This window comes from Bombina bombina, chromosome 4 (genome assembly GCF_027579735.1).
Source record: "Bombina bombina isolate aBomBom1 chromosome 4, aBomBom1.pri, whole genome shotgun sequence".
NCBI classification, from domain to species: domain Eukaryota; kingdom Metazoa; phylum Chordata; class Amphibia; order Anura; family Bombinatoridae; genus Bombina; species Bombina bombina.
Window position 1 is genome coordinate 870952287 of NC_069502.1, and position 22548 is coordinate 870974834.

Here is a 22548-nt window from a genome sequence, read left to right on the forward strand (position 1 = left end):
AATCAAGTAATAGCCCCAGATAGTCAAGTACCAACAGCCAGGGTTAAAGACACAGAAGTTATCTGTTTTGAGTAGTCTCTATACCACTGTGTCGTGCAGAAAGGGGGTAGCTGAACCATTAAGCCTTCATAAAATGAGTCAGATTAAATAAAGACACAAGTGCAGTCAAATACACACACTTAGGTGCCAAGTTGAGGTTTGAATAAAGAATAGCTTTAATTAGCCGACCCAATGGAGAAATTTATCACAAATTCTAAAAATAAATCTCCAGCTATGCCTCCAAGGAGGGATAGAAAACCAAAGTCCTCACAAGAAAACATGCAAGAAGTAACTATAAGGAGCCCTGATCTTAATGTAGAGAAACAACTAACAACGAATCAGTTGGCGGAACTGATTCTGCCCCAATTCGAAATGGTGAAGAGTGAAATTTCAGAATTATCAAATGAAATAAAACAATTTTCAAATAGGCTTACTGAAATAGAATCCAGAATCTCAAACGTAGAAGATAGACATTTTACACAAGAAGCAGTTATAGATACACATTCAGATGAGATCAAGATATTAAAAGCTAAAATTGAGGACCTCAAGGATAGGTCCAGGCGGAGTAATGTACGGGTAATAGGGCTCCCAGAGTCAGGAGAATTTGAGGACCTCTTATTATTCAGTGCTCAAACACTACCCAAACTATTAGGCCTACAAGTAGTAGATGGGAGCTTTCAGGTGGAAAGGGCACACAGGGTTGGCATAGTAAGGCAGACAAAAGACGGCAGTGCGCGACCAAGAATGGTCATGATAAAATACCTAAATTTCCAAGACAAAGTAAAAATTATGCAAAAGTATAGACAAGCCCAGACACTCACTATAAACACTAAGCAGATTCTCTTATTTCAAGACTTTTCCTTGGAAACGTCGACAAAGAGGCGTGCTATGGCACCATTCTGCTCAGGTCTAATTAGGGCAGGGTTGAAAGCAACCATGAAATACCCAGCGAAAATTACAGTATTGGGCATGGATGGGGTCATAGCACTGAACACAATTGAGGATGCAAAAGAGTTTTGCAGAGAAAATAACATTGAAGTATAATGTAATTCCTAGAATTCAATAGCTATTTTAGGAAAGAGAGAATGCAATGGAGGTATCACCATAGGACAGGAAGGGATGGGGGGATATGGGGGAGAGGGACTTTTTTTTTTTTTTTTTTTTTTTTAAGTAATGATTAAATTTAGGAAAAATGAATAGTTCATTAAAGTTAATTTCATGGAATGTGGGCGGAATAACATCACCCATTAAGCGAAAAAATATTCTCAAAGAAGCCAAGAAACATAAGCCAGACATTATATTCTTACAAGAACTGCACCTGAAAAAAGCAGAGATAGGAAAGTTAAAAACAAACTGGATAGCTGAGATTGTCGCAACACCATGTGAGAAACGTAAGAGAGGGGTCGCGATCATGGTGGGAAGAGATCTATCGTACTCACTTATTAAGCAAGAACTAGACCCAGAAGGGAGGTACATAGTGCTACAATTAAGTATAGATGATAAGACTTGGACGTTATGCAATTTATACGCCCCAAATAACTGGGATACAAAGTTTTGGGAAAAGATGAAGCAGGTCCTAACCCCCTACATCGGGCAGAATTTGATTGTAGCAGGGGATTTCAACAGTACAATGTGCCCGGACCTAGATAGATATAAAATTCGGAGGAGAGCGGCCAATCTTAGGGAAGCTAAGCAATTGCAGAGCTTCACACGGATATTAAAACTACATGACGCATGGCGCATTCAGCATCCAGATGCTCGTGAATTCACATGCGAATCGGGTGCTCACAAAAATTTCTCTCGAATTGACATGTTTCTATAAGACGAGCAGGTTATGAGAAATCAAGTTGATTCTCAGATTTCGGAGATAATCTTATCTGACCATGCGATTGTTGGCTTAAGGATTATGTCGGGTGTTTCCCCTAAGAAAGCAGTAAATACTTTTCGCTTTCCGCATTATATGAACAAAAATGCACATTTTGTAAATTGGCTAAAGCAAAAATGGAGAGAATACTCCATTCAAAATAGAGAGTACGATAATAAAACTGAGATATTTTGGGAGGCAGGTAAAGCGGTTATCCGTGGGGAGGTGAAAGCATACATGATTAAAAGAAGCAGGAAAAATAGGGCGAGAGAAACACAGCTTTCAAACCAACTTAGAAACAATTATGCAAAATATCTCAGATTACCTAATAAGGAGAACTGGGACAAATACAAAATAGCAAGAGTAGAAAGGGAATGTTTTTTAAAGAAGATCGGAGCACAGGAAGAGCTAAGAAACAGGGCCACATTTCAGGGCTGTCAGGGTATATCGGCCAAACACCTGGCTAGACTGATCAAATTCAGGAAGAAATCAAACCAAATCGATGCTATTAGAACAGGAGGGAAACTTTCTACGAACAAAGAGGAAATTAGCAGTACATTCTTTAAATACTATAGTAATTTATATGCTAGGGAGGAAGTGAACGAGACGCAAAAAGAGCTGTTTTGGCTGGGGTTAGACATCCCTCAAATCTCTCAGGAAGCGTTACAGACCATTAATGCTCCTATCACTGAAGCAGAGATATTAGATACTATAAAAAAGGCGAAAACCGGTAAGGCCCCAGGGCCGGACGGTTTATCGGCAGAGTTTTACAAAATTATGGCAACGGAGATATCTGCCATCTTAACAAAACTATTCAACAAATATTATTTGCAGAAAGATATGAAGTCAATCTATTTTTCTGACTCAGTAGTGACTTTAATTCATAAAAAAGATAAGGACCCAACCAATGTAGCGTCGTACCGCCCAATTTCACTCCTAAATCAGGACTACAAAATTTTAATGTCTCTGATAGCGGATAGAATTAAAAAATCTATTACGGAAATTATACACCCTGACCAGGCAGGTTTTATTCCAGGGAGAAACTCAGTTCGGAATATGCGTAGAGTCCTCACTACCATCGACTACCTCCATCGGGTCGACCAGGACGCCGGAAATAAACCTCACCCTGAAGATATAGCATTACTTACCGTGGATGCAGAAAAAGCTTTTGACTCAATTATATGGGATCATCTTATAAATTCATTAAGAAAGTTTGGCTTTTCCGGCGCCCTGGTTGACCTGATTGGGTTAGTATACAATAAACCTAGATCCCAACTTCTTATCAATGGAGAATTATCTCAGAATATTATTTTGGGCAAAGGAACGCGACAGGGGTGCCCCTTATCACCATTACTCTTCGATATTGCATTGGAACCATTAGCTATATATCTAAGAAGGACCCTTCCTCCGGTTATGCTAGGGAAACAGCAGGTATCTATATCATTATACGCAGATGATTTACTAATATTTGTACAAAATACGAAACAGAATATACCACGATTTATGCAGATATTAGATATATTTAGTTCATTTTCTGGGTACAAAATTAACATCAGCAAATCAGAAATTTTGTGGATTATAAAAAATAGAAATAGCTATGCAGATATGTTTAAAGAAGTAAAAAGTATTAAGTACTTAGGGATAAAGATCAGCAAAAATCCGGCACACTGGTATCAGCTTAATTATAAAGAAATCTTTCAGAAGTTACATCATGATCTAGCAAAGTGGAATCTATATTATCTATCTATCTCGGCCCGTATAAATGTGATAAAAACCATTATATTTCCCAAGTTTTTATTTTTGCTACAGAATTTACCATTATTATTACATAAGAAAGATATTAATAGTTTTAATAAGGCATGTGCTCTATTTATTTGGGGGAAAAAGACTTCACGTATTGCATTTAGCAAGCTCACCCAGGAGAAGCAGTTCGGGGGTTTCTCGTGTCCCAACATTAAATATTACAATATAGTTTCTCTGGTCAAATTTGGGGTGGACTGGCTCAGCAGAGCAGATTATGTTACATATTACGATCAGGAGACGGAATTAATTAAACCATTCAATCTGCAGGCTGTGCTCCATTATCCATATAAACAATTACCAAGCAATGTAAGCGAATTAATTACAATCGCAAACATAGTGCTTGCGTGGCAGAAATTTTGTAAATTACTTGGGTCAGAATACCAGATCTCCAGATTGCTTCCGATTTGTGGCAGCCCAGCATTTTCACCAGGCTATAGTAATACAATATTTCATATGTGGAAGAACGCAGGCCTGATTTATGTATCTCAACTGAAAGAACCCCAAACTGGGATAATCAGATCCTTCGCAAATTTGGCGAGCGAATATAATCTGCCATCTCAACATTTTTATGCATATCTACAGGCTCGCCATCTTATAAATGACTATGAAAAAAGGCTCGGTGAGAACAGGGCGCAAACAAATATTGAGGCAGGTATCACGTTATACAAAGCAGGCATTAGATCAATATCAATTTGGTATCAGTATATTATGACCCAGGAAGGCGAACTGCATATTAATCAGATCAAACAGAGATATGCAATTTACTTTCCATACATCCAAGATAATGATATAATAGATAGTCTAAAAAGAACATCAGAGGCAACAGATAGAATTAATTTGAGAGAATCCCAGTACAAGGTTGTCAATAACTTTTATCTAACCCCAGCCAGAATTGCTAAATGGTCTCAACTTCAGGTAGCCTGTCCTAAATGCCATAAGGTTAAAGCGGACTTACTGCATTATCTTTGGGGATGCCCCAAGATTGTACAATTTTGGAATAAGATCCAATACTGGATAAATAAAAAAATAGGAGCTACGATAGAATTGGGAGCAAAACATATATTTTTTCTATACCCATCCCAAAACAAGGGAGACAGATTATTCATAAACACTGCAATTCTGATAGCTAGAAATCAAATATGTAAAATTTGGAAGCAAAAGACTCCCCCTTCTATAGCGGAATTTGTAAATCATATGAGAAGCCAGATTCTCCTAGAGATAATCGGACTGGATAAAGAGGTAGTTAAACAGATTAATATATTTTTTAAGAAGTGGAAAGCCTATATCCATGGAGAACCTATAACAATACAACATCACATTCTTTCTCCCTTTCAAAACTCGATACCCTTTTTAGAATTAACTCTAGATGGCTCAGTACCTCCAAACTGGTTACACAGATAATAAGATAGGACTGTTATGTGTTTTTTTTTGTTTTTTTTTTCTTCCCGCTTCCCCCTCTATCCCCCCCCCTCCGGGGTAGCAATACTAATTTTCTTTGAGTTTTCGTGAGACAATTTAGAGTCTACTCTATTATATGATAAGACAGATTATACGTAGCATCTACACAGGATATAGATTAGTTCAAGATAAAGACTAAGTAGGAAAACTCAAGACACCGGTTCAGGAACAGATTAAAATATTTCAGATGAAATAGATTGGGACTGAGTGTTCCTAAAGCGAATGTAAGAAATTAGATAAAAGGTATTGGTGGGAGAAGCTAAGATATTCCAGTAAATTTGATTAGCAATAACTGAAAAATTAAGTAAAGGTCAGGTAACACAGAAAGATGTCATTTCATTTTTTTCTTTGTCTGTATATGAAATAGATGTATTATTTGTATTTTTCTGAGATGAATCATATTGTATTGTTTTCTTTTCTGTAGCTTCACCCCCAATAATAAAAAAAAAAAAAGACAAATCACAATCTTTACACAAACACAAGAAATGTTTAAAGGGATACTAAACCCAAATTTTTTGCTTTCATGATTCAGATAGAACATGCAATTTTAAGCAACTTTCTCATTTACTCCTTTTATCAACTTTTCTTTGTTCTCTTGGTATCTTTATTTGAAAAACAAGAATGTAAGCTTAGGAGCTAGTCCACTGTTGTTTCAGCACCTGAGTAGCGCTTGCTGATTGGTGTCTAAATGTTGGAGTTTACTTCGGTAGTAGTTACTAAGTGACATAAAGCTTAGTTTTTATAGGGAAGTTGTTTTTTATAAAAAGGTATGTATTTGCCATTATGACTTATTTAAGTGAATAGGGGCATTGCATTCAGGGGGCTCTGAGGGGTATTATCCCCAAGTTAGGTTCCTAACTTTGATATCATTGTATTCTGCTCAGTCAGGAGTATGTTTGGGTAGTAGTCACTAAGTGTGTTTGGGTAGTAGTCACTAACTGTGACACACTGTTTTTTATAACTTTTTTTTATAAAACAGTGTGTATTTCTCCAACAGACAATAGCACTTAATACATACACTGAGGTAATTTGCCCTCTGTTCTTTTACTTTTTAGGTTAAACACTTATATTGCTCATGTGCCATGTAAAGAAAAATATATTGTGCAACAAATGAAGAAAAGATCTTTGAGATTTATAATTATCAGTTAAAGGGACACTGAACCCAATTTTTTTCTTTCGTAATTCAAATAGAGCATAACATTTTAAGCAACTTTCTAATTTACTCTTATTATCAAATGTTCTTCATTCTCTTGGTATCTCTATTTGATATGCAAGAATGTGAGCTTAGATGCTGGCCCATTTTTGGTGAGCAACCTAGGTTGTCCTTGCAGATTGGTGGATAAATTCATCCACCAATAAAAAAGTGCTGTCCAGAGGACTGAACCAAAAAAAAAAAAAGCTTAGATTCCTTCTTTTTCAAATAAAGATAGCAAGAGAACGAAGAAAAATTGATAATAGGAGTAAATTAGAAAGTTGCTTAAAATTGCATGCTCTATCTGAATTACGGAAGAAAAAATTTGGGTTCAGTGTCCCTTTAATTCTCTTCCTCACACTGGAGGTGGCGACACAGTAATGAGCTGCAAGTGAGGTACACGGCCTTGTGCTTTTAAAAAGTAAATTAGACACCATCCCAGAGTTTGTAAAGTTTAACTTTCTAAATAGATTAATAAAATAAACCTGAACTACACACTAACGTGTCTGCTGTGTAACCATCTGAGAAAATATATCTGTTATTTACATAAGACAAAATATCACCATCATAGTATCTTCCCTTTACTTACAAAGTCGATAAAATAAAAAAAATGACATGCTCTAGACCGTTACAGCATATAGCTATTGACCCTACTCTACTTAAAGGGACATTTCACCCAAAAATGTTCTCCCCTTTAAATTGTTCCCAATGATTCATTTTACCTGCTGGAGTGTTTTAAAAATTGTTTACAAGTAGCTCCTTTACCCCTATTTTGGCATTTGAAATAGCCGATTTAGTCTGTGGTATCCCAATCTATACTGAAAGTTTCTATACTGGAGAATATTCTATTGAGTAGCATAAGTAAACACAGCCAGCAGAAGAGATTACACTCTCAGTGGGGGGCATGATAGTTAAGTAATAAAATTATAATTTTCCATTGTTCTCTCTAAGTATTGAGCTTTAGTTTTCTAGACAGAAGATATAAGATAAGGAAGCAAGTGTGTGTACACAAAGTGATAACATGAGATATGATCTTACCTGAAACTCAACCCATTGTAATAGGCTGTGGTTTAAAAGCACAAAACCAGCTACTTCATATACACAAACAAACCTAAAAATGCAATATCTCATACATTGTATACTCTGCAGCTGGTATAACAAGGCATTGAAAATACATTCATATAAAAACAATTTTACAGTGTACTGCCCCTTTAAAAAGCGCTAATCACCTGTAGCTGTATTTATAGGAACTTCATCCTCCTCAGTCTTCACCTGATCACACACATACGGTTCTCCTCTGTGCTCAACCACTGAGCCATCTAAAGGCGTCACATAAGTATGGCCTGTACAGTGAGAATATGTGTAAGTTGAGTGTACCCTACATGCCTCAGACACAACATATGTGCACACTTACCTGTAAACCACATGAACCTTACACAGCATATATGCTCACTTGCCTGTAACCTGTGTACTTCACACAAGCAACTTACATGTACAATTACCTGTAACTCCTATGTATCGGAAACAACACACATGCATTTTAGCATGTAACATATGTACACACTCACATACAACCAGTGTAAATAGGACAAAACACATATGCATATTCAACTGCACACTCCATTGTAACCCAAGTATCATAGACACAACATTTAATTGTTATTTACAAGCGACAACATGACTCCATCATAGACTATTCCCTTAACTTAAAGAAACAATTTAACCTAAATGTGTGTCCTCTTTAATTTGTTCCAAATACATTTTATCTGCTAGAGCCTGGTTTCTCAACAGCCGGGCCGTGGCCCAGTACCGGGCCGTGATAGCCCTTCTGGTGGGCCCCGACCTGTCATGCTCCCACTGCACACTCTTACCCCACTGCACACCAGGGGCAGATTGAGACCAATCAAGGCCCCAGGAACACTGTCTCACACTGACCAAAGTGTATTAAATTTTATGCAAATGGACATGGTAGCCTCCCTGACCTGCCCCCAACAGGCCCCTCAACCTCCAGAGCCAGGACCCCCAACATTAAGGTCCAGAAAAAGGGCACCCAACCTCCAGGGCCAGACCCCACACTCCATGGCCCTTACAGCGACACCCCCCCCGCCAGGGCCCCACTAAACCCACACTTATTTGCTTAGTTACTGATAGGGCAACTGAAAACTCCAGCTTTAGGAATGCACCAGGATCCATGGAGATGCCTTTTGTAGGCCCCCTACTTGCTGGTTGCTCAGCCCGCCCCTGCTGATATATATATATATATATATATATATATATAGGGCCCTGAACATGTCTAGCTAAAATTTACCAGGCCTTGAGCTCACTTTGGTTGAGAACCACTGTGCTAGAGTGTATTAAATTGTTTACATATAGAGCCTTTGGGGACAATTTATATTTATTAAGTGTGATCGGACATGATCCGTTCTCCGCACATCGTAAATGCCGACAGCATATGCTGTCGGCATTTATCATTGCATAAGCAGTTCTGGTGAACTGCGTGTGCAATGCCGCCCCCCTGCAGATTAGCGGCCAATCCGCCCGATCGTATGCGATTGGGGCGGATTGCTGACCGCCACCTCAGAGGCGGCAGACGAGTTAAGGAGCAAGGGTCTTAAGACCGCTGCTTCTTAACTCCTGTTTCCAGTGCGCCTGAAGGCTCGCGCAGAAACAGTTAAATTCAGGGCCATTTGGCCCTTGTTAAATCAGCCCCTAGGTTTTTATATTGGCATTTAAAATAACTGTGTTTTGTCTGTGGTATCCCTATTTGTACTAAACTCTTTTCTATATGCAAGTATAGGCTATTGACATAAAAAAATTATACACTGCCAGTGGGGAGTGAGAGAGAAACTTGTAAAATCTTGATTTTCAGTTGTTTTTTCTAAGTATTGTATAGAGACAGAGATAAGAAAGGGAAGCATTTAAGTGATAAGAATGTCTGATTTATCTGCAAGCTTTGCCCATTTTGATTGGTTGTGGTTTCAAAGAGCAAATCCAGTTATTTAATTTACAAAAAGAAACAAAGTAAAAATATCTCATGCTGCTGCTATAACAAGTCATTAGGAACACTTTAGGGGAAAACAATTTTACAGTACACTGTTCCTTTTATTAAATCACCTGTATTTATAGGAACTTCATCCTCCTCAGACTTCACGTTATCACACACATATGGTTCTCCTCTGTGCTCAACCACCGAGCCATCTGACAGTGTCACATCCATACAGCCTGTAAATTGAGGACATATATCTTCCTTACAAGTTAATATTTACAAAATTAGCAACAACTTACTGAACATCATAAAATAACAAACACTTCCTGTCCATTTATCTAAACATGACATTCTCAGCTGACACCGGTTATAATGTCACGTGCTTGTAGCCAGCGTCCCATCATGCACAGCTGTGTAACCTCTGCTAGTCTGTCATTTGCAATTACAATTTTTACTTTTACTATAGTAGATGAAAATTTTTAATTTTTATTGTGAGTATTAGATTAATATATAAAAATAGTATTTATTAGCTTCATCGCCAATATTAAAGCAGTATTAAAAGCACCCTGCCTTAGCTAACATACACATCTATGTTACTATCTCCTCAATGTGTTTAATGTCCCTTTAAAAGAAAACTAAACACCTGTTGCTTTTGTGTAAAGTTGTGCTTTGTCCCATGGTTCCTAGAGAGGCCATAAAGCAAATTGATGCACATCAGACAGCTGGTTTTGGTAATTTGCAGGTTTCAGATTTTGCTTTTTGACCTATTTAGGGAGCATGATGTGACAAATCACAATTGTAACGGTACCAACAGGATACCAAGGGTTAATACCAGGGAACAATGTCCTGCATAGGGAATCAGCAACTCACAACCCAGCCAGTTTTCAGGTTAAAACAGAATGACATTTATTAAAAGGCTATGCCTAGTATTTATGCAGGTTTGACCCCCCCGCTGGGGGGGGGGGGGGGGGTTGAAAGAATGTTGTACATTAGATGGAGGGAACACGCCCTTGACATGATACAATAGATTTACCTTGCTTAAGCTGATAACAATTTAAACACAAGACACATTTGGCTTTTCTTATCACCTAAGCATTTGCTCTCTGAGGGTGATTAAACAATGGACTGTTTATCAATAACATTAATGACAGTGCACAATAGCTGAGGCTAAAGCTAAACACAGTTAACTCCTTCAGTGCTGACAGAAGGGTCTGTCACATCTACATAGCACAATATACAGCCTATAGACAACCTTTCTTACGTTATAGTCCAGAAGTGGCTAGGTTTGCCACAATGCTCCCCCAGAACCAAGCAGGCATACACAGTCTGATCCCAACGGATCGGCTTGGGGATGTCCGGGGCAACAACTTTCGGCTCAAGTAAGCTACGGGGTGTTCTCCGCCATCTGCTCCAACTTGGCTCAGTACTGCCCCCACTCCAAACATGGAAGCGTCTCTTCCCGGAGGGACTGGGCTTGGGTAGTCACTTGGTTAACATCAGCGGGATCCATGGGAGCATAGGCAGAAACAAGGGGGGCCAAGTCATTTCCAAGGAGAACATCAGCAGGTAAGTCCTTCTTGACCCCCACATTCACAAGTCTAGCGCCCACTCCCCAATCCAAATGTACCCTGGCAACAGGTAGGCGGAACACAGTGCCCCCTGCTACCCTCACAGCCATAGTGTCTCCAGTGTGCTGTTTCTCAGACACCAAGTTCTCTTGAAGCAAGGTCATGGTAGCACCAGTATCCCGTAGACCACTGACCTCCTTCCCATTCAATTTAACCCGCTGCCGGTTATTCCGGTGGGCAGCTTGCACGGGGTCTGCTTCATGTAGGCTGCCCCAGCATTCTGGCGCCTCTACGTAGCGGGCCGCAGGCTGAGGATTATGTGGGATTCCGCCAGCGGGTCTTCTCCAGGACTGTGCTTGATTTGCTGCGTTTAGGGGACACTCTGGTCTTTTGTGCCCTAGTCGCTTACATCCAAAGCACCGAATAGGTTGTGAGTAGCCCCGTGAATTGAACCGGCCTCTCTGAGGGTAGTTCGTGGCCGGAGGCCGTGTGGTATAGCGGTGCGCCGGGGGTTGGTAACTGGCAGCTGCTGGGGTGACTGGGGGTCTGTACTCCACTCTAGCAGTGGGCAATCGGTATACTGCTCCCCCTGCCCCTCGTACTGCCACGGATCCGCCAGTGGGTGCTGTATCCGGCACCAAATGGGGAGCTATCAGGGTTAAAGTAGCTCCCGAATCCCGAAGTCCCTGGACCGACATCACCTCATGCAGAATTCCCAGGGGTTCCTCGGCTTGGGTGCTCAACACCTCATGAGCGGCTGGCTCCGTTTGGTAATGGTGAGCAGCCGCCCTTGGGGCCAGGTTCTGTCTGACCTGGTTCCAAGCTTGTCTGCTCCGATTTTGGGTGCACTCACGTGCCATATGTCCCCACTGCTTGCAGGTGTGGCATTGTATATTCGCCCGTCCGTTGTTAGGCTGTAGTCCATGGTGCCTCCTGGCATCAAAATGCTGGTCTGCTAATCTGGCTGCTTCGGTTAAGGTGAGGGGTTTTCGATCTCTCACCCATTCTTGGGCTTCTGGGGACAAGCCGTTAAAGAATTGCTCCAACAGCATCAGTTGTCGCAATTCTTCCATGGTGGTAGCTTGGCTGGCCTGTATCCACCCTTGAGATGCTTGATCCAGCTTGTGGGCCCACTCTGCATGTGAATCTCTTTCTGGCTTGCGCAGGCCTCTAAACTTGCGCCGGTATGCCTCTGGGGTAATGGTATATCTTTCCAAGATCGCTCTCTTCACTTTAGCGTAATCCTTGCTGTCCTCCCTGGGTACAGCGCGATACGCTTCCGCTGCTCTACCGGCTAGCTTGCCTGCTAGCACCGGCACCCATACGGACTGCTCCAAATCATGTAACTCACACAGTCTCTCAAAATCCTGTAAATACCCATCGATCTCATCCTTCTCCTCACAAAACATTTTAAATGCATGGTATGGGATTTTGGGTCTTACTGGGTTGCTGAGTGCGTCCAAAATGGATTCTGCTCGGGAGGATGCATTCCGCGGACTGTGTGCCATCACGTACTCATGCACATCTGCCATTACCACGGATAGCATATCCCGTGGTACAGGTTGGGGTAAAAATTCCAGCCTGGTCCTCATTTCCCTCTGGTATAGGGTCTCCTCCATGGCTGCTGGAGGCGTAGCGCTGCGAGCTCTGTCTCCCTCCATCAGCTCAGCAATTAATATAGCCTTGGGTTTGCTGCTGCCTATCTTTCCCCTGGCTTCTAGCAGTTCCTTTAACGTTTGTCTCTTTAGCTTAGAATAATCCATCTCCATTCACTTCGGTCCCTGGTACTCCTTCCATCTTAGTCAGTATTGTAGTAATCCCCCTCTTCCTGAGGTTACTGGCTTGTGTAGTTGCTCTTCTGGGCGAATGGGTTCATTCCGTCGCTTGCCACCAATTGTAACGGTACCAACAGGATACCAAGGGTTAATACCAGGGAACAATGTCCTGCATAGGGAATCAGCAACTCACAACCCAGCCAGTTTTCAGGTTAAAACAGAATGACATTTATTAAAAGGCTATGCCTAGTATTTATGCAGGTTTGACCCCCCAGATCGGGGGGGGGTTGAAAGAATGTTGTACATTAGATGGAGGGAACACGCCCTTGACATGATACAATAGATTTACCTTGCTTAAGCTGATAACAATTTAAACACAAGACACATTTGGCTTTTCTTATCACCTAAGCATTTGCTCTCTGAGGGTGATTAAACAATGGACTGTTTATCAATAACATTAATGACAGTGCACAATAGCTGAGGCTAAAGCTAAACACAGTTAACTCCTTCAGTGCTGACAGAAGGGTCTGTCACATCTACATAGCACAATATACAGCCTATAGACAACCTTTCTTACGTTATAGTCCAGAAGTGGCTAGGTTTGCCACAACAATCTTTACACAAACACAAGAAATGTTTAAAGGGATACTAAACCCACATTTTTTGCTTTCATGATTCAGATAGAACATGCAATTTTAAGCAACTTTCTCATTTACTCCTTTTATCAACTTTTCTTTGTTCTCTTGGTATCTTTATTTGAAAAGCAAGAATGTAAGCTTAGGAGCTAGCCCACTGTTGTTTCAGCACCTGGGGGCTCTGAGGGGTCTTATCCCCAAGTTAGGTTCCTAACTTTGATATCATTGTATTCTGCTCAGTCAGGAGTATGTTTGGGTAGTAGTCACTAAGTAACACAAAGCCTATTTTTTTAATATTTATTTGCTTTTATTTAACATTGTAATCCCCATTAGGTTTTTAATAATGAATAACATAAAGATGTCTAACTTCAGGTGGGTCCTCCCAAGTACATTATATACAAATATATAATATTATAGAGAGGTTCCCTCAACCTCACAAATACAGCCCCCTCCCCAGTACCTTATATACAGATATATAATATTATAGATGTTCTCACTGTCTGTCACACACATACCCCTCCCCAGTACATTATATACAAATACATAATATTATAGAAAGGTTCTCCCTGTTTTACACACACAGCCCCCTCCCCAGTACCTTATATACAGATGTATAATATTATAGAGACGTTCCCTCTGCCTCACTCAAACACAGCCCCTCCCAGTACCTTATATACATATATATGTATATAATATTATAGTGGTTTCCTCTGCCTCACATATGCACACACAGTCCCATTCCCAGTACATTATATATACAGATAAATAATAATATAGAGAGGAACCCTCTGCCACACATTCACACAGCCCCCCGCCGAGCACCTTTATACAAAACATATAACACTATATGCCGCCATGGCCATCTGTCAGACTCTCTGACTCCGCCAGGGATTGACGCAGCGAAGCCAGGAGGGAGGCGGGCTGCCTGCGCAACTAGCGGGATGATGTCAGGTATGTTTCTGGAGGACACAGGACGGAGGAGAAGAACATCCTGGTGGCGGGCACCGCGCAATATCTAAGCTAGAGTGCACTGTGTAGAGCAGCACACAGAGCAGACTCAGCAGAGTAGCGTGCGCAGAGCAGATTCAGCAGACCAGTTATTATTATAGCAGACTCAGTCTCAGATGGGTAAGAATAGATTAGAACTACTAGACGTTGAAACTTTCATCATATGCACACATAGCATAGTTAAATTATACTAATTAATTAGTATATTCATGACATTTTTATTTTATCATCAACCATACAAAAAATATTTTTCATTATGATATAAATTTTAAAAAATATATAGCAAAGGTGGTTTGATTCCCTGATGAGATGGGTGATGTAAAAAGTATGCCGCTCTAAGTAACTTTATGAAAGCAGGTGTACATTGTACATCACCTAAAGTCTAAAGTGGTGACCACAGTTTTTTTTTTTTTTTTTTTTATTGGGGGGAGGGTGTCCCTGAATGGCAGTTTGGAAATGTGGTCACCCTACAACTGTCCCCAGCACCTTATGCAAAGGCATATAACACCACAGAGCTTCACACACATATAAAAACACTGAGCTACACACGTGACACAAATACACACCGTGAGTTACATATATTGCACACGACACAGTTACACACATTCTGCACATTATGTACTTACCACTATACACACACACCGGACACGTAGGTGCTGAGTCAATATCTCCACCCCTTTTGATTCCTTCCTGATAGTGTAGCAGCTAGTTCTCTGTCAGCAGATGGACCTCTGACGTCACATGATGGCTGTGACCACACAGTAAATAAATAGAACTACAGGAAGTAATGGAATGGGGACGGGGATTGGAACAACTATGCTGCCATGTACCATTTGATCACTGCTGCCATGTAGTTACCGTTGTACGGAATAAGCTGCTGCCTCAGCTCTAGTCTCAATACGGCGACGTGTCTGTGTATAAACCACTGGGGATATGTGTGTGTCACAACGAGTCCTTCTTTAATAGTAACTATCTCTGTATAAGGTACTACAGGCGATTGTGTATGTGTTAGAGGGCACCATAATGTTACATATTTATAGGTAAGATACTGGGGAGGGTGCTGTATGTACAAAGTCAGAGGGAACTTGTCTAGAAAATATTTCTGTATATAAGGTACTAGGGAGAAGGCTGTGTGTGAGACACAGAGGGAACCTCTCTGTAACATCTGTATAAATATAAGGTACTGAAGGGGAGCTCTCAAATAATACAGGGGAGGGGGATGCATGTATGTATGAGTCAGAGGAAACCTCTCTATGATATATTGAGATATATATATATATATATATATATATATATATATATATATATATATATATATATATATATATATATATGGTACTGGGGAGGGGGCTCTGTGTGTGAGGCAGGGGGAACCTCCCTGTAACATCTTTGTATAAGGTACAGAGGAGGGAACTGTGTGTGTGAGGCATAGGGAACCTCTCTATAATAATATTTATTAATATATATCTCTATATAAGGTACTGGGGAGGGGGATGTGTGTATGAGTCAGAGGAAACCTCTCTATTATATATATATATATATATATATATATATATAGTACTGGGGAGGGGGCTCTGCGTGTGAGGCAGAGGGAACCTTTGTATAATGATATATATCTGAATCTGTTTATAATGTACTAGGGAGGAGCTGTGTGTGAGGTAGAGGGAACCTTTATATAATAATATATATCTGTGTATAAGGTACTTGGGCAGGGCTGTGTGTGTAAGGCAGAGAGAACCTCTTTATAATTTTATATATCTGTATATAACGTATTGAGGAGGTGGCTGTGTTTATGACGCAGATGGAACCTCTATGTTTTATATCTGTATATAACATTGGGAAGGGGGCTGTGTGTGAGGTAGATGGAACCTCTCTATAATATGTCAATATATGAGATACTGGGGTGCTGTGTGTGGCAGAGGGAACAGCCTTATTGTCCGGTGTGTGGTGTTTGTGTATATGTCAAAAACAAAAAATTTGGCACTACTCTTATAGATAATTAGCTAAGGGATAAAGCAACTAGAAGTATTTCACTGGCCTTGAATATGATATCATTGTGACCCTAAGGTGCTGTGTATCAATTACATTTACAGATACAGCTAAGAGAAGCTGAGAAAAGGGATACACATTAGCACTCAAATCCCTCAAAAGTGATAATAGATGGTTTACGTCAATTCAAAAAATAAAAAATAATACTTTATTTAAAAAAGTTAAAAATGGGTTACTCTAAAAGCAACTAGACATGTAATGGCTGTTATATAAAGTTATATTGTTGCTAAATGAGGCCAGGAAATAAAGTAAACACAATATTAGCCTGGGTTAAGTATTCTATGGAGTAAATACTGAATGGATATATTAGTAGATTTATGAAACCACTAAGATGGAGTTGCCAATCTTTCAACAGGCAAAATCTAGCTCATACTAAGATGATCATATCATCTGATAATTGATTAAAGGGACACTGAACCCACATTTTTCCTTTGGTAAATCAGATAAAGCATGCAATTTTAAGCAACTTTCTAATTTACTCCTATAATCACGTTTTCTTCATTCTCTTGGTATCTTTATTTGAAAAGCAAGAATGTAAGATTAGATGCCGGCCCATTTTTGGTGAACAGTCTGGGTTGTTCTTGCTGATTGGTGGATAAATTCTCTATCTGAATCACAAAAGAAAAAAAATTGGGTTCAGTGTCCCTTTAAACTGATGTATAGCAGGCATATAACAATAGTAGTGCTTTGGTGCCAACTTAGAACACTTTTTATTATTCAAACGTTTCTGAAAAAGGGGGCCTAGTGTACAATGACAAGGATAGATTTATATTTGTGAATTGCCTCCACATAGCTTTTTACAGGGTGCTGTAATTTACACATCTTATGGAAACACACTTATGAGAATATACGGTAGGAGATGTAACCACCCACTTGTGGTAACCACCAATGATAGACCTCTTATATCGCTAATATATTGTGATAACGAATCATAAAAATTCCTCTCTCTCTCTCTCTCTCTCTCTCTATCTATCTATCTATATTTATCATAAGAAAAGCACACTCTAAAGGACTTGCAAAAGAAGGTCACTTTAATATGTGAACGTTTTCGAGTCAATAATGACCCTTCCTCAGACAGACAGTGTACAATTACTTACCCACCACCCGACATATAACAGTATACAAACTGAACGCCACGCTCTCCTCAGTAGACACGCCCCCAACGTGGGCGTCATCGCCCAAGGCAACGTGTGTCAGATGATACAATTCCTACGTGAGGAAACAGTAATAAAAACAAAAATTAATACATTTCATGAAAAATAGCTTGTCACTATGTAGGACAGAATAGGAAGCATAATAAAGGGAAGCACGTCAACATTATATCATTAAAGGATGCCAGTATATATGGTCCCGCAAATCCCAAATACAACACCGGTTGTTACCATGGCAACAAACATCCCCAAACAATTATCTGAGAAGTGAGAATGCGGGATCACGAATACAGGCATTACAGTTAACAGTATCATACACATTCAAAAGAGTTATTCATTGTAGAATGACACCTGCAGGGGGAAGCATAAACCCTACTATATGAAAAACGGCACACACTGTAGCAGATGTCTATGCGTGAAGCGCACTGCTAATACTAAGCAGGCATTAGGGGAACCTGCGTATAATGTATAGAAAATATGCTGGAACCGCATATTCATATACCACCCCAGAAAGTAAAGCATTTCTGTGGTATAAGTGGTGGCTTTTTCTTTATACCCCCCCCGCCTTGTCCTTGCTCTTTGCCGGTGGAGTTTTTTGAGCGTGTAGTAACTCCTACTGCCTGTTGTGAAGCTTGAGCTAGCCCCCCGGCCTGCTCCTCTTCTGACCCTGATGCTGAACTTTCCAATGTATTCAGATCCTTAGGTTTCTGATACCTGGGTCGCCTTCTACTATATTGATGTTGTCTGTTTCTTTCCTGGACAGGGAATTGCCACAAGTACACCCGCTTTTCTCTATAATCTCCAATAACAGCTTCCAATTTCTTATTTTTGAAATCAATCAGGTCTGATTCGTATTTATTAATTTGATCTTGCAATTTATTTAGCCAATTCTCATTGGTGTCCGCCTCCAATTTGGATAAATTGGGGTGTTCGTAAGCAGCAATTTCTACTTTTAATAATGCTAGTAATCGCCCCACCTCCTGGATTACTAAGAACAAGATCTAGAGAGCACTTGTTCTCTATACTGCACCAGCGTTCACAAAATAGGGGATTGTTCCTCCCTATTGTGGGTATATTTCTTATTCGGAAACCTCTAGGAATGTAATCCCTTTCGGTGGTACTCCGAGAGGTATGTTCCGTGTAGGGTAAGATCCTTCTCCTTTTGTTTTAACTTCAATAAGTGTGTATAGATATAAGATGGTTTGTCTATAGTAGGCCTTGAGATTAATCTGTCAAAGCGTATTGATTCAGCATCTGCTTCAGTAAAATGAAACACGCTAGCTCCTGGGATTGTCTCACTTGCTTCAGATCCTACATTAGTCTCCTGTCCTTCCGCAGTGAGCATGCTGTACTGAGATCCGTTGTACTCTTAGGTATAGGATTCAAAATGTTTTTGAAAGTAATCGGGTGCAAACACACAATAATATACAAATGTCAGAAAGTGTGCACTCCAGAATTTTGATCCAACTGCCTTGGGTGTAGCAAAAGATAAATATACAGCATAAGAAAAGCGCACTCCAAAGGACTTGCAAAAGAAGGTCACTTTAATATGTGAACGTTTTTGAGTCAATAATGACCCGTCCTCAGACAGACAGTTTACAATTACACTTACCGACCATTATATCATTAAAGGATGCCAGTATATATGGTCCCGCAAATCCCAAATACAACACGGGTTGTTACCATGGCAACAAACATCCCCAAACAATTATCTGAGAAGTGAGAATGCGGGATCACAAATACAGGCATTACGGTTAACAGTATCATACACATTCAAAAGAGTTATTCATTGTAGAATGACATCTTCAGGGGGAAGCATAAACCCTACTATATGAAAAACGGCACACACTGTAGCAGATGTCTATGCGTGAAGCGCACTGCTAATACTAAGCAGGCATCAGTGGCGTCACTAGGGGGGGGCGGGGGGGGCGGCCCGCACCCGGGTGACACCATAAAGGGGGGTGACACCACCACCAGCTGTGTTAGTAAATAGTATTTGATTTTGATTGTATTTGTAAATGTTATGTTACTGTTTAACTTTTTATTTCTGAATAGTAAGTGATTGTGTGGCGTTGTTGTATTACTTAACTTCTTTAATTAATGTAATATAGTACATGGGGGGGGTCCGACTCCGTCCGTCCGTGTGAGTGACCCAACCAACGTATGTAACCGTGACGTCAGTGACTGACTGTGATCAATCTACTGCTCCAACTCCATTAGACTAGACTCACTCAGTAGAAAGGAATCAATCATCACTCTAGTCGGAGGAGCAGGGGCAGGACATGCAGCCACAGACAGACGGTCACGTTCCTCAGCAATGTCTGGCTGCTGACACAGTCACAGTGACTCACATGCAGCACCACCCAGTAGGAACGTGACCGGTCCGGAGATGAACAGGGCGCAGGCTAAGTCGGGGGAGGAGCAAATAGTCACAACACTAGTGACTGCGCATGCGCAGGACTCAGGAGGAAGACGACGTCACTATAGAGAGAGCGGGAGCAGCCGAGAGCGGGACGACGTGCTGCGACACAACTGTAGGCAGCAGGCAGGCTGGTAGGGCGGCAGCAAGCGCCAAGTGAAAGTGAACCACGTGAAGCAGAAGTAACTAGGGTAAGTCACTGTCTGTCACTGTCAGTGTGTGTCATCATTCATGATCTCAGTGCTGTGTGCGGGGGTGTCAGATGTCCATGTCGGTGTGTGACAGTCTGACTGACAGTGATCATCATCTTGATCTTCTTCTATTTCTTTAGTAATCTGTCTGATCTATTCTGAGATCAGGTGAGGGTGGGGAGGTGGTCTGGTGGTCTACACGGTATGATACACTGAGTACTAGTACTAGTAATCAGTAGTAAGCCTGGCCAAAAAGTCACACAATCGATTGAAATTCATTCATATTTACAATTGCTTTATTGCTTACAACAATGTGATTGTGATTTGTGTATTCATTATCATTTTCTTTTGGGCAAGCCTTTAAAATGTAAATATTACTATGATCACATTGCTTGAAAGTTTCAGTAAGTAAGTGTAAGGCTGGCCCTTTAATCTTATCAAATAATTGTTTTGTTATCAATAATCCTTCCTGGGAAAGGCATTTAACCAGTCAGTAAAAAAGAAATCTCTCTCCCCAGAGGCACTGAATTGTGTTTCTGTCATTAGGTTGCATTGCACTTCTAGAGGATTTTAAAAATCCTCTGGAAGTGCAATGCAACCTCCAGGAAGGATTATTGATTTGATAACAATTATTTAAAGGGCCAGCCTTACTGAAACTGTCAAGCAATGTGATCATAGTAATATTTACATTTTAAAGGCTTGCCCAAAAGAAAATGAATACACATTGTTGTAATTAATTATTGTAATTGATTCAATCGATTGTGACTTTTTGTCTTACATACTGATTACTCAGTGTATCTTACCGTGTAGACCACCAGACCACCTCCCCACCCTCACCTGATCTCAGATCAGAGACAGATTAGAAATAGAAATAGAAGAGAAGATGATGATCACTGTCAGGAATTAATATTATACTCATTAAAAGTCAAATAAGCTTAAGGCATTCTTTTTAAATAGTTGAAACTTTCAGACAGTGGACATAAATCAGACATACATGATGATAAATGAAGATCACTGATGTTAAAACCCAAGTCCTTTCATTCCCACTAACCTGAAGATTCCCATAGAACCAACTATTCAGACATCTTATAGTGCAATTCAATGCTGACAGGAAATTGTTAAATACCAATTATTTTGAAAAACAAAAAGTAATTTTTAAGACAATTTCATACATTGCCAGTTCTCCAGCAATTCTAAATTAAATGAAATATGAATTATTTGTTCCCCAGCTAAGTATTTCCCTTTGGAACCCTGCAAAACTGCAATGGGCTTGGTTTTTGCTATATAATGGCTTTTTGCTTAGACCTCAGCATATGCTTGGATCATCATGTAGGTTTGTGCTGACCACTTGGTGCTTGGTTCAGTTTGTGCTTTTTGTGAAACTTACAAGTCCATTCCAGTACAGTAGCCACTAGCCAGCGAATGGGTGCAACTGCATATAGCACACACACCCCGGTCCCTAGTAATGCCCTAGATAATTTGCTGGTGCCACGTGCCATTGCCAAAGGTCAGGAGGAGTTAGCATTTGCACAGTTCAGTGATTGCATCAGGATGATGATCAGTTCACTACGCATTGGCAGGAACACAGATATTCATGTCCAGGAGGTCTTATAATTATAAATCTCCCTTATTTCCATTAAGGAAATGCTGGCAAATAATGTTAAGATGTAAAATTACTTCCAAGTTCCAGGGACAAATAACTGGAATATCTGCCTGATGCTGATGGTCGAATGGCAGATAATGATTAATCTGTGCAATTCTACTTTCAACTAAGCTGTAGATTTGTAGCATGTAATTAAATAGTGATTTCCAGCCCCTTCTCCCATTAATAAGGTCTTATAAATGTATTTGTATTTGTGTTATTTAATTTATTTCAGTAAAGTTTAATGTTACAGTTACACATGGCATGGGAGTGTATTTGTTCCTGTTTTATTTTGTGTTATTTAATTTATTTCAGTAAAGTTTACATTTTGAAAAAACATTTATCTTTCTAATTAATTTTTTTCATGTATTATTTGAAGGTGTATGTCAAATTGTCACTACTATTGCTATTACATTCAGTGTTATATGGGAGTTACGATTTAGGAGTAACATTAGAAAAAAAAAAAATTAAGTGTGGGGTGGGGGGGGGGGGGGTGACACCATGAGATACCGCCCCGGGTGACACCAACCCTAGTGACGCCACTGGCAGGCATTAGGGGAACCTGCGTATAATGTATAGAAAAATATGCTGGAACCGCATATTCATATACCACCCCAGAAAGTAAAGCAATATGCGCAATAGTTAAGGCAGCCAAACCCAGAATTTATCCAAACAGCACATATAGGGAGTTACATGTTTATGCATATGTAACTGGGCAGAGCAATATATGAGGCAGTATATCTTTAGAATGTAAGACCACTTTAACTC

At 40.1% G+C, this 22548-nt stretch overlaps 1 protein-coding gene across 1 annotated transcript in view; it reads right to left on the bottom strand.

The window, feature by feature from the left end:
* The window catches only part of LOC128657363 (zinc finger protein 605-like), a 224140-nt gene extending 214570 nt beyond the window's left edge, over positions 1-9570 (bottom strand). The window contains exons 1-2 of the mRNA XM_053711681.1: positions 9471-9570; positions 7586-7699 (exon numbers count right to left, since the gene is read on the bottom strand). The gene's annotated coding sequence lies outside the window, so the exon portion shown is untranslated. The remainder of the gene's footprint in view (positions 1-7585; positions 7700-9470) is intronic.
* Positions 9571-22548: the final 12978 nt, after the last annotated feature.